Below are 12,483 nucleotides of genomic sequence, written 5' to 3'. Positions count from 1 at the left end.
TAATACTAGCCCACATTGACAAGATATCATACGGAAAGCACCAAAAACCTTAGGATTTGAAAAGAATCCAATCAGATTGGCATGTTTAATATACAATTCAACAAAGTTTCGAATTTAGCGTATCTTTATACACATATTTACATTAATAATAAACATAGATATATTCCTACAATAAAAGAGAAACGTGCACAGAGAAAGATCAAAGTGTGTGCTCAAGTGAATGATCAAGAGGATCAGAGAAACAAAGTGTAGATTATTTATATAGAAGAAATTGAGCCTGCCCTAGAGAACGCTTGTAAAAAATGTACTTCTTTTTTACTAGCTTGTATGTCATATACAGTTCCGTTGTCCTTGATTTGCACAGTTGGCAAAGGGATTTGGAAATGGGGCAAGGGGCAGGGGTTAATAGGTGCAGGCTCCCACAGGGAATTGTCGTCGACGTTTCGACCCAACCATAAAACTGGTGGCTCAAATCCTCAACAACGGGTCTTCATCAGGACGGGATTTAGGGGGGAGGGGCGCACAAATTCTTTCAGAGTGCATGTAGGTTAAAAAAGATTGTCATTGGGCACCTGAAATGATAAATGAAAAAATGGGGCTAAGTATCACTAAATCATATCAAATGAAAGAGTTCATTGCATGGTGGTCATGGAATTGCACTCACCCTTTTGTGGTGCATCAACATCGGTGCGACGTTTTGTCCGCACTCAGAAATTAATAGTTCACAGATTAATACTGTAAATAAAGAAAAAGGTAGCCATTAGTGCTCCTCTGATCATTCCCATGTGAGTTATTTTGCACATGTGGGAAGATTTTACATCATTTATTTTGAAAAAGAATCTCACTTAAAAGTTATATCATCACGAGTATATCGCATCATTTCCCCAAAGATTCCAACAGTTGGTGGAAGAAAATCACTTTAGCGTATAGTTAATTATTTGCTTGTGGCTTAGTATACCCAATTAGACTGTTAGCTACGCATACAGTTCAAGTGTAAAAGCCGGATAAGTCTAAGGTATCTTTAAAAACTCATATTCGAGTCAGAGATTCATATGCATTAGTACTCACCCACCGCTTAGTTCGGGGATGTTTTCCAAAGAATTTGAGTTGAAATGCTATGAAGAAGCAAAAAATGTCTCTGTTAGAAGCTGGAACTATGGACACACACAATGGTACTAGATGCAGTGTGTTACAGTTGAGGGATTGTGGATTCGAAATGAACCTACCTAAATTCGCTGTATCCAACACGGAGAAATTGATCCTCTCACAAAACGTGCCGCACAGCTTGCCAGTTCCACTTCGCGTTATGGAATGCGGAAGTATGCCGTCGCGACGTGGCTACCCTAGTTACTAGGCAACCGACGTGAGTACGTCACCAGCAGGTCAATCCTGCGTGGCGTCCGGGGGGTTGCTAGGAGACCAAGCGTGTCTCCCTGTAGACAAAGATTTGCGCACAGAGGTGACGCGCAATACTTTGTATTGGGACCTTTGAATAGTTTGTTATTATTGTTTGAAAACGAGACGAATGTAGAGGGATAGTCATACTTCCAGGAAGTGTATCCTGGATGATTTGCGCTATAGATGCACATCCCAGCGTGATCCTTCCAGTCAGAGACAGTTGAAGGAATGATAGAAAAAGAAAAAGAAACACAGGCAATGTGACTTGTAAGACATCTCGACAAGCCCACCAGGATTATGCATTAAAAGATTATTTGTGGACATGCAGAAAATATTAGCATTTCATATATCACAAAAGGTTAATACATAGACCACTTTATTCGATCCATATGCAGCAAGGTATATCACAGGTTAATCATAGAGAGAAAACTCAGCCATTATAAAGTGTTGCAATCTGTTTCGTTATTTCCTCATATTCATTGAGCCCCTTGTTTACAGTATCGAAAGTGTGCATCCATTTACATTCTCGTACACTTAAACAATTATCAAAATTTCCTCCTCTTACATTTATCGTAACCTTCTCCAATACCCACCATTTTAAACTTTCAGGTGAGTGACCAAATTTCACAAAATGTTCCACCAATGGGGCTCCTTGTACTCTACAGCGAATCCTACTACAATGCTGTAGGATTCTAGTTTTTACTTTTTGTATTGTTTGTCCTATGTACCAAAAGTCACAGGGGCACGTAATTGCATATATGACTCCGGTCGTATTGCAGTTGGTATGCTGTTTCATGATATGCGTGTAGTTATTATGAGTACACAACTACAGTTCCGCTGTTAATTGGCATGCTTTGCATGAACCACATTTGTGGTGGCCTAATACAGGAGGTGTATTCGATAATGTGGACTGGGCGTCTCTGGTTATGCTAGGTAATAGTGATTGGACTACATAGTCCCTAACACTTCTTCCCTTTTTAAAGGCAAACACAGGGGGAGTTGTGATCCCTATTTCATCAGACACCAAGTGCCAATGTGAGTTTATGATCTTCTTAATTTCACTACTTTTGGTCTTAAATGTCGTGACACATGTCATCCTATCTTCAGTCCCATTGTTTTTGGTATTTGGTTCTAACAAAAATTCTCTGTGGCAGAACCAAGCCTTTTTTCTAGCTTTTTTGAGAAGTCGTCGTGGGTAACCCCTCTCCAGTAGACGCTCCATTAGTAACATAGATTCATTAAAGAAATCCTCCTTGCGGGTACAATTCCGGCGCAACCTCAGGAACTGACCATAAGGTAAGTTATCCCTGAGGTTGCGCGGATGGTGACTATTGTACCGAAGCAAGGTGTTTCTCTCGCTGGATTTTCTATAAAGGGTGGTGTGTAACACCCCAACTTCCTCAACTATTCTGATGTCAAGGAAATTTATTTTCTTTTTGCTGTATTCAAGGGTAAACTGTATATTCTTGGATCGTTGATTCAGCCACTCATGAAATTCTGTTAAAATTTGTTCATTACCTTCCCAAATCATCAGGACATCATCGATATATCGACGCCATGTCCTGATGTTTGTAAAGTATGGGTTTGTGTCACTGTATATGAATTCTTGTTCATACGCATCCATGAAGAGTATAGCCAAATCTGGGGCAAAGCTAGCCCCCATGGCCACTCCACGTGTCTGCACATAGTAGTCTCCCTCAAAATAAAAGAAATTCTTTCGCATGGCAATCTCAAGTAGGTCTAGAATGAATTGGGTAGGCACCTGACATGGTTTTGGGCGTTTTTCCAAAACCCCTCTAATCACTTCAATAGCAGCTGTTTGGGGGACATTTGTATAAAGCGATGCAACATCCATCGTGGCCAGAAAGTTCTTGTTCTGGTCGAACATATATCCATCAACCAGTTGGATCGCTTGCATGGTGTCTCTTACATAGGACATCGTTCCCTCAGCCGCTGGTTTTAGGAAGATATCAATACATTTACATAAGGGTTCTAAAATAGACCCACAACCAGACACAATGGGTCTGCCTGGGGGATTATTTAACCTCTTATGCACCTTTGGAAGTGTGTAAATTGTAGGGAGCCTTGGATGATTATTGTTTAGGAAGGCATATTCTTGTTTTGATAAATATCCCTCCTCCAGTGCTTTATCTGTGATCGACTTAATGTTCAATGCTATTTCTTTTGTCGGATCAGATTTGAGCTTTTTGTAATTACCAGCTACTCCTAGTTGTGAGAGAATCTCTGATTTATAATCATCCCTCCCTTGGACAACAATGGCCCCGCCCTTGTCCGCCGGTTTTATGACAATATCTGTGTTCTGTTTCAAGGATTCAAGGGCTTGGCGTTCCTGTCTACTGATATTGTATTTGGTATACTTCTTCTTAGAGAGTGTCTGATTTATGTCACGCATCACCACCTGTTCAAAGGCTAAGATTTTATGCGACATCATCTGGGCTGGTGGGGTGAAGGTTGATGGCGGTCGTAAACCAGTATTGGTGAATGTTGGTTGGAAAGGAACTTTATTAAAATATTGTTTTAGTCTGACTTTGCGAAAAAAACTGATGTAGCTCTGTTTTTAAACCGAATGTGTTCGGTGGATTAGTAGGAACAAAAGACGTTGGAGGAGGTTGAACGTCTGATGAAAGAAATATCCGACCTCAGAAAAGAAATAGTAGATGATAAAGCACTGAGTAATGCTAAAGAAAGGTCCCGATACAAAGTATTGCACGTCACCTCTGTGCGCAAATCTTTGTCTACAGGGAGACACGCTTGGTCTCCTAGCAACCCCCCGGACGCCACGCATGATTGACCTGCTGGTGACGTACTCACGTCGGTTGCCTAGTACCTAGGGTAGCCACATCGCGACGGCATGCTTCCGCATTCCATAACGCGAAGTGGAACTGGCAAGCCGTGCGGCACGTTCTGTGAGAGGATCAATTTCTCCGTGTTGGATACAGCGAATTTAGGTAGGTTCATTTCGAATCCACAATCCCTCAACTGTAACACACTGCATCTAGTACCATTGTGTGTGTCCATAGTTCCAGCTTCTAACAGAGACGTTTTTCGCTTCTTCATAGCATTTCAACTCAAATTCGTTGGAAAACATCCCTGAACTAAGCGGTGGGTGAGTACTAATGCATATGAATCTCTGACTCGAATATGAGTTTTTAAAGATACCTTAGACTTATCCGGCTTTTACACTCAGACTGTATGCATAGCTAACAGTCTAATTTGGTATACTAAGCCACAAGCAAATAATTAACTATACGCTAAAGTGATTTTCTTCCACCAACTGTTGGAATCTTTGGGGAAATGATGCGATATACTCGTGATGATATAACTTTTAAGTGAGAATCTTTTTTCAAAATAAATGATGTAAAATCTTCCCACATGTGCAAAATAACTCACATGGGAATGATCAGAGGAGCACTAATGGCTACCTTTTTCTTTATTTACAGTATTAATCTGTGAACTATTAATTTCTGAGTGCGGACAAAACGTTGCACCGATGTGGATGCACCACAAAAGGGTGAGTGCAATTCCATGACTACCATGCAATGAACTCTTTCATTTGATATGATTTAGTGATACTTAGCCCCATTTTTTCATTTATCATTACAGGTGCCCAATGACAATCTTTTTTAACCTACGTGCACTCTGAAAGAATTTTTGCGCCCCTCCCCCCTAAATCCCGTCCTGATGAAGACCCGTTGTTGAGGATTTGAACCACCCATTTTATGGTTGGGTCGAAACGTCGACGACAATCCCCTGTGTGAGCCTGCACCTATTAACCCCTGCCCCTTGCCCCATTTCCAAATCCCTTTGCCAACTGTGCAAATCAAGGACAACGGAACTGTATATGACATACAAGCTAGTAAAAAAGAAGTACATTTTTTACAAGCGTTCTCTAGGGCAGGCTAAATTTCTTGTATATAAATAATCTACACTTTGTTTCTCTGATCCTCTTGATCATTCACTTGAGCACACACTTTGATCTTTCTCTGTGCACGTTTCTCTTTTATTGTAGGAATATATCTATGTTTATTATTAATGTAAATATGTGTATAAAGATACGCTAAATTCGAAACTTTGTTGAATTGTATATTAAACATGCCAATCTGATTGGATTCTTTTCAAATCCTAAGGTTTTTGGTGCTTTCTGTATGATATCTTGTCAATGTGGGCTAGTATTATCTATTGAACCAACTATACAGATTCAGTCTGGGTTTGATGAAGATTAACTTAACCAAATGCAATAATTGTTTTATATGTTAAATATATGTCGAGGACCAACTGTTTTCTATACTAGGAAGAGGAACGAGGCAAGAGTGCCCCTTGTGCCTGGTATCATTTCCACTTCCAATTGAACCATTGGCCTGCATGCTGTCTGTGCTCTAGATTGAGCCCTTGGGGGATACAGCTTGCTGATGCCTCCCATGTGGTGTTTAGGTATGATGGCACCGTGGAAGATCTGCGAAACCCAGAGATGTCGGGCCGCTACTGTTGAAGGAACTACAAAGATTTGCTGTAGTTTCTGGTCTGCACACAAATAGAATTACATGTAAATGATTCCCACTGGGTAGACTGGGACATGCAGATGTGACTCTACCCCTGAAACTGGGGTTACAATGGGATAAGGATAGATTCTGTAATTTAGAGATCTGAATGGTGCATTGCCCCACTGAGCCATATGAGCTTAAGATGGGCATGGTGATGGAGGGCCGATCTAATACACATGATTTCTGGAACACGCTGCTGTTATTCGTGATAAAACATATTTTCCTAGCTAAGAGGATGTTCCTGCTGTGCTGCCTGTGTGTACTGTGCAATTTTATGTGTCCAATCCCTGCTTCTACATTTGCCTGGCTATATAGTTAATGTGAATTGGTGTGGGAGGGTATACGGAGTAAGTATGGTTGGAAACATTTAAGGGAGGATTCTCAAAGGTAAACTTAGATTTTAGTCTAAATGTACTATTTTTCGGAATTCACAAAGGAACTTACAAGTTGTATCTTCACGACTTCGGAGTCTCTGCACTCGGGTGGAGCCTCTGCACTTGCAGTGGAGGCTCTTCACATGTGGCGGAGAAGGTGAGAACTGCTTTGGAATTACTAGTAAGTACATAGTCTAAAATTAATTAATTACACGTGAAACTTATAACATTCAAGTCACATAAAACAACCCACACTCTTTCTTCCAACCTCATTTAACAACCTGGCTGCGCCCTTGGTTACCTGGCTACTCCTTGCCCTGCCTGCCTCCTGCTCCATTACAAATTTCCACCCACGATATTGCTTGTCTTGAGGAGGATGCGCAATTTTACTGAGCAGTTAGTTGACTGAAGTAATAGTGATATTTGCAGTGCAAAACTATAAAAAAATATTACATGGCCTGCCCCTATATTAAATTTGTGTGGCAGAGGAGGCAACAATATGGTAGCATATGGAAGATAGAGTCACTGCATTGGAGAAAGACGTCCGGAACATGTGCGACATAAAAGAAAGTGGCAGAATGGGAGACAGGTGAAGGATAGGGGTGACTACAGCTCCTTCTAGTGAACAAACTGGAACCTATCTCCATCTCACCTCAATAGAGAAGAATGTCCCTCCTCTATGCGTTCCCACCGGGTGCTTGTGCTGCTGTTACAAACAACAGTATTGTGGTGCAAGGTATTGCATTAAGCTGAAATATTGAAGTATTTTTTTTTATTAGCAATTGTGACATTGAGAGGCACACCATGCTTGCTCTATAACTTATAGTAAATTATACTCATGTGTTTAATTTTCTCTATCATACTACAAGTCCTAGAATCCTGTGTAAAACAAAATCAAAGTCCCATTATCACCTTGAGTAAAAGTTGTCAATCCTCTACCTGTGACTTGATATATCAAAAGTGACTGTCTCATGCAATTTACCTTGTTTGTGTTTCCATCATACCTGCATTATATATGGTACTACATAATTATGCTCATATATGAAAATAAGCATCAATGATCGTAGTTGTCTGTAGAATGCTATAGTTATTTTCAAAATTCAGCCAAAGTGAATCCTTCCGTTAAGGCAGAAGTCCATGTACTGGCAGTTGGTTGACATCAAGGGCCAGGTCGACCACAACAACCTGCATGAACTGGTAAGAACTGGTAACTAAATATGCTAACAAGAAGTGTGTTCCATGTTGTCCTGAAATATTATACACTCATACAGTTTGTTTGTCAAGTCCATAACTTGTTTTTTCACATATAAAATGAATGTCTGACAAAATATCGAAATCAAAAATATCGAAATACAAAAATATCGGAACAAAAATATCGAAGTCAAAAATATAGGAATCCTATCCCTAACAAGGTAAGTACAAAAATATCGAAAAATTAATATTGTAGTACAAAAATATCGAAATTAAAAATTTCGTTTTTTTAAATGTATTAATAATAATGTAAAAATAATTATAAAATACATATAATGTTACAAATATTAAATAAAAATATTAAAACATAATTAAAAAATTAAAACTAATACATATACATTTAAAATAAATTAAAAACTTAATAATTTAATGTAATTTTATATTTTTTAATTTCATTTCATTGATTTAATTTAAATTTATTTTATTTTTACCCTATACGACTGTACCCCAAAAACCCAAAACTGACCATGAACCCTAAAAATACCCCTTTACCCAAAAACCCCAAACTGACCCTGAACCCTAAAAATACCCCTTTACCCAAAAACTGAAAACTGACCCTGAACCCTAAAAATACCCCTTTACCCAAGAACTGAAAACTGACCCTGAACCCTAAAAATACCACTTTACCCAAAAACCCAAAACTGACCCTGAACCCTAAAAATACCCCTTTACCCAAAAACCCCAAACTGACCCTGAACCCTAAAAATACCCCTTTACCCAAAAACCCAAAACTGACCCTGAACCCTAAAAATACTCCTTTACCCAAAATTAATTAATATTATTTAATTACCAATTAATTATTAATTAACAATAACAATAAAGTAAATACATTAGCACATTAGCTTTAATTAATTAAATTTAATAATTAATATTTTTTTTTCCCAATTCATTAATTAACAATAACAAAAAATATATATATAAAAAAATTACTTTAAATAATGTAATTAACTAATTAATTACCAATTAATTATTAATTAAAAATATTTACAAACATATATTAATTAATTGATTATTATTAAATTACTTCCCACCCTATTCCCCTAAAAACCCACAACCCGCTACAGTACTAAAAGACAATATTTAATTAAATTACATTAAAAATTACATAATTAAACATAATAAATACATTATAATATACACAAAATGTATTTAAAAATCGATATTAGTAACATCGAAATTATTGATTTCGATATTATTGACATCGATATTTCAAACTTTGAAATTACTGATATCATACTAATATCGATATTAAGACTGTCGATATTACTTACCTTCTATATTATGTCCCATCGATATTTAAACTTCGATATAATTGTATTTCGAAATTTAAATCTCGATATTTTGTCTGTGTACCATATAAAATATGTATGTTTGACATGTTAAAAGTTGTATTTCATTAGACGCTTACTTATATTCTTAGGGGCCCTAAGATGCTGTCTCAGCACCCATCTCATGCAGGAGTGACTTCAGCTCCCCACAATTATGCACCACAGTGAGAGCGGGTGGTAGGCACTGGCACGTTCACTTAAATATGCCCTCACAAAAGACACATTTTCTGATGTAATGTATGACCTGTTATCAGAATATAATTTGTCAAACATCCCTGTTGTCACCCAGCTCAATATGCACAATTATGTTTTTTTAGGATTAGAAGCCTTAATAACATGTTAAGTAATTTCAGTGTTTGAACCAACATTTCTATTCAATTAAAACGTTCCCAAAATAAATGATATTTTCTCTTCTAAAGTGGATTAGGTCTAACTGTTTAGAAAGTGTATCAGAATATCATATATTTATTTTAACTCTTAAGCGTATTTTCTCAAAAATATTAGTTGGGACAGAAAAGCCTTTTGCATGGTAAAGATGTTTACCCCTGCCCTGATTTCCCAAATGTACTGTTGGATGGTTCCCAAATGCTTATTATTTTGTCATAGGCAAAACCAGATCATGTGTTTGCACCATGACATAGGACTGTCTCGTGGATTGGGGTCCTGTTGGACCAGGTAGAGTGCCCATAGCACTACCCTCGTAGTGGTAGAAGGCCACATATTTCATCAGCTTGGTGGTGGCAGAATACCATGTAATGATCAGTATTAGTGAAAAGTACCTTTTACCCTGTGTCTCTAGAGTGTGGCCTATGGGCTCATTTACCATTTTAAAGGTTTTGCTGCTGTGTGCTTAACTCACCATTGACCTACATCAGATAGATGTGAAGTGCTGCCTAGTGTACAAGTAGTGACTCTGGTCTAGTTGTTTGTGTACATGGGAAGGGTACAGTACAGGGATAGAGCAGTACTATGCAGTACATGTGAAATGAGTGTATGTTCTGAGATTATGTATGCCTGTATAATGATAAAAGAAGGACATAGAACGTCATTGAAAGTATGTATGACCAGGAGGTGTTTATTAAAGCACCTCACCCATCAAGAACTAGAGTTAAATGCCAAAGCAACTGCTGCCCTGCTCCACAGATGAGTAGAACATTCCCAATTCTATATTCCAACCAAACATTTCATGGCCCATACAATGGGCCTGGAAAAGGATGCCACAACCTGCGAGGCAAACATGGCACGAAGGATGTAGTGCTGTGCAACATGAGGGCAATGAGAACATGTGCTGGGTGTATATGTATTTGCCTCAAGTACTATACATGAAGGGTAAAGAGTTGTGCAGGGCGCACTAGGTGAGTGGGTGTACTGACAGTGTGTGTGTGTTTGCAAATAACACACCCTGGGTAAAGATAGAAAAACGTCAATGCAGAGCAGAGCATGCAGACAGAGTGTGTGTACTAAAAGGATGTGTTTATGTAAAGGTACAATGTATGGAGGTACTAGTGCTTGGCAGTAAGGACCTAAATATGAGTCTGGTGGTTTGAGGACACTTTGGGTGCATGCGGTTACGCTGACAGTTTTAAGACTTCTCCATGCAGATCTCTCGTCTCCCATAAAGAATTAAATTAAAGCGGAAGACGTTCTGCGACATCTTTTTGCGCAGCCAACATTTACCAATTATTAATATTAAACTTGGAGAGCACCTAGAGTCGAATCTACCGGAATTAATTTAAGCGGAAGATATCCTGTGATATTTATTGTGCAGTAGGGCATCATTGATCACCTTTTTAAACACCATTATTTTTTGAAGACAACAAGACTTCATTCTACCAGGGTTTTCAAGATATGATTCATATGTCCTGAAGATGGTCTCATCAACTCAAGATTAGGGGCCGAAACCTGAACATATACGCTTTGTCTGCTTAACTAATAGATCAACTGTGAACAGGCGGATAAGCGCATACAATTGTTATAGAGATTTTTCTTTTGATTGCTATTTCTGAAATATTCTTCCTATAACATTGTTATTTATTCTGTACCCTTTTCTCAAATCGATTTTTGAGTATTAAATACAATTTTTCCTACACACCCTCTCCCTCTCTTCCATTTTGATCACTTGAAGTGACTTACGTAAATTGACTGAACATTTGTGGTTGTTGCTTTGCACTATCAGTCTTATGTGTACAAAGCTGTCAATTACTGTTTGAAATTGTGTTTGAAATACATAATAACAAAATCTCCTGAAGGTACTTATACCCTATCATATCCTTTGCCCAAACCCTCAAGGGTATATTGGGTTGCTCATTTCTGGTTACTCTATTACAACTGTGGCTGTCAAACCGCCATTGCACCACTGCAACGGCTAGGTAACTGCCATTCCCTGGCGGTGGTGCAGTGGTCAGGGGCTCAGCAATATGTGGGTGGTGCGTCTGCGGCACCACCATGCATATGACGAGTTTCAGCACTGCCAGCAGTGTCATGGAGGTCTTTACTCCATGAAAAGGCTGGCGATCCTGAAGCTCTGTTTCCCAAGTCCACCCTGTTTCCCATGTGCCCCCCTGTGTGCATGCAGGGGGGGGCTACTGTTGAAGTAGATGTGTGACCAGTGTGCCAGAACTTGTGAAATCCTGAGCAGCAACCTTATAGGCCAGGAGGGGTTGCAGTTGTGCAGGTGATTCCACCTGGGGAGACTACATTGTGTCCAGAAGGTTTCATAGCAACATTCATGTGCTAGAAGGGGTTGCAGTAACCAAATCATCAAAGACTACAGGTTGTTAGCCAGGCCTGGAGTGAGGCTGCGACCAGGACTGGAGTAAGGCTGTGACCAGTGGGTCTAGCCACACTGAAGCATCTGCTCTGACCTGGTAACTAAGCTACTGCAGCAAGGAAATAGAATAGTGAATTTCACTTAAGCACCTTCACTATTTTCTTGTTGCAGTAGCTTAGTTACCAGGTTCTGACGAAAGCCGGATAAATATCTCCAATTTGGCTGAAACATGTTGACACTCCTGCACAGCGCCACAGTGTAGTTATATATTCAGACTGCCTGGCGTGATTTTAACCTTGACACTCAGACAACTTCTATTAAAAATTCTTTTCATGTCTGAGTCGTTAATTTTAAGTTTTCACCACAGCACAGCACTGCACACCCTGAACACTATCCTTTGAGTAACAGTTTGGCTAGAGTTTTCATTTCATATCCATATCCGCAGCGTCATCTGATGGTTTGGGCGGCTGATTGGATAAAATACAAACATCCCATATGATGAGACTCCGCCAAAGGGTGGTCTGATGGGAATATCTCAGCCATCTGGAACTCTTCACTTTTTTGCATGATTCCTTTGTTTCTAAGGTTCTAGTACAGCAACATATATGAGACTGGTCATTTCTCTTTTTTTGCAGAATATCCAGTTTAGTGGAATTCATAGTAGGTCATGCCCCAGGACATAAGGAGTAAAAGGCCTCAACCACCACAGTTGGGCCCAGTAAACCCTGCTTGCCCCATGACCCTCTGAAAGGGGTTTTGACAATGTATGTGCTGGTTTCGTTACAGCTGCCCATGTTGGT

Source organism: Lissotriton vulgaris, chromosome 4_1 (assembly GCF_964263255.1).
Source record: "Lissotriton vulgaris chromosome 4_1, aLisVul1.2, whole genome shotgun sequence".
In the NCBI taxonomy this organism is placed as follows: Eukaryota; Metazoa; Chordata; class Amphibia; order Caudata; family Salamandridae; genus Lissotriton; species Lissotriton vulgaris.
The sequence above is the reverse complement of the archived record's forward strand: the minus strand, read 5'-3'. Positions refer to the sequence as shown.